Consider the following 2003-nt stretch of genomic DNA (forward strand, 5'->3'; position numbering starts at 1 on the left):
ACACACACACACACACACACACACACACACTCGACAGCAAGGAAGCAGCGAGCTGGCACTAGGAGGTCCTCTCCCTCTGGGCTCTACTCCATTTTACTTGAGATTTGAAGTGACCTTTGCGGTGCAGCTGCAGGTCTTATGATTTATGTACCCAAACAAAGAGCAGTGCAGCAAATTCTAACCAGAACCACCATATGATACCAGCGAAAAACAGAGAGCTGGAGAAAGAGATCACAAAAGTACATTGAGAGTGAAGAGAGAAAGATGAAATGCAGAGAAAAGCAACTTACACACAGAAGAATCTGCATCTGCATGCTTATGTTTCATGTACAGATAAAAACACAACAGGCGATAAATGAGTGGGCCAATTTAATGTGATTATTTACAGATATTATATTATTTTTATAGAATTTATAACATTCTTAAATGCCTGATATTATAAACATATGAGAAAATAAATTAAAATAAATATTTTGATTACATTTCCAATATCAAATTTTGTCCATTATTGACAATGCTTCATTCAACACATAATGCTTAACTTATCTCATACTGAATTATTTTCAGCACTGATAAGAACTCTACTTTTCAAAAGTTTGGGGTCAGTAAGTTTTTTTTTTTTTTTTTTTAAGAAATTAATAATTTTATTAATGCATTAAGCTGATCAACAGTGACAGTGAATATATAATATTGTTACAAAAGATATCTATTTCAGAAAAATGCTGAAAATTCAGCTTTGTCATAGGAATACATCATATTTTGAAATATATTAAAATAGAAAAGAGTTATTTTAAATAGTGATAATATTTAACAATATTATTGTTTTTACTGAATGTTTGATCAAATACATACAAAATTATTTACATCATTTATTTGTATCAGTCTAATATTATTAGACTGATACAAATAAATGATGCAAATCATTTTGTAAAGTGCAAAAGTGGGGGGATTAATTTAAAGGGGTCATCGGATGCGACATGCACCTTTACAAGTTGTTTGAACTGAAATGTGTGTTGGCAGTGTGTGTACACAACCACCCTAGAATGATAAAAACCCACCTAGTTTTTTTTAAATCTTGTTAAATCATTTCCCCTTTCCCAAATCGAGCCGATCTCAGATGCCTGTCTGTGTGACGTCACACAGACAGGCCCCTCCCATGATAGTTTGATTGACAGTATGGGTTAAATGCAGAGCACTAATTCCTAGTATGGGTCACCATACTTGGCCACATGTCACGTCACTCACTCACTCACTAATCTTTCCAGTAGAAATGTTATTATAAAGACAGAACATTGATGCCATAACTTTGAATATAAAAATACATGCAATATGTTATATTACATACAAATATGTACAACCCTATATAATACATAACACAACCCTTCTTCTGTCTCTTCTCTTAAAATTATTGACAATATCAATAAGCCAATAACTTTTCATGTTATGGCTGATGTGACTGATAAATATCCAATATGTATATTAATATTAATACTAATTAATATTTTATAAATTGTTTTCTAAGTAAATTAAAAATGAAACTAATTAAAAACAATCATTTTAAATATTACAATATAATAACTAAATTTAGGCATATACAGTATGGAAAAAGGATTACTAAAACATAATTGAATAGTTTTATTAATTCAGGTTTTAAATATTAGCTTAAGAATATATTAGTTGACTATAAAAATACAGGGAATTATATTTATGTATTTATTTATTTATTCATTCAATCATTGGGTATTACTATTAGGATTTTTTTTTTCATTATTTATGTAATTGTACGTTTTTTTGCATAAATAGTTAAAATAAAAAGTTTATTTTTCTGTGAAATTCCAAACAAGAAATATTTAAACAAAAAAATTTGGGAAATAAGTAAAATATAAATATCTATTACATATATTTGGGGTCAGTAAGTTTTTTTTTTTTTTTTTTTAAGAAATTAATAATTTTATTAATGCATTAAGCTGATCAACAGTGACAGTGAATATATAATATATAAT

General features: G+C 28.5%; 1 protein-coding gene across 2 annotated transcripts in view; it reads right to left on the reverse strand.

The window, feature by feature from the left end:
* The window catches only part of LOC107665105 (frizzled-3-like), a 40722-nt gene that overhangs the window by 10743 nt on the left and 27976 nt on the right, over positions 1-2003 (reverse strand). The gene's annotated exons all lie outside the window — the stretch shown is intronic.

The sequence above is a fragment of the Sinocyclocheilus anshuiensis genome, unplaced genomic scaffold (assembly GCF_001515605.1).
Source record: "Sinocyclocheilus anshuiensis isolate Anshui unplaced genomic scaffold, SAMN03320099.WGS_v1.1 scaffold575, whole genome shotgun sequence".
NCBI classification, from domain to species: Eukaryota; Metazoa; Chordata; class Actinopteri; order Cypriniformes; family Cyprinidae; genus Sinocyclocheilus; species Sinocyclocheilus anshuiensis.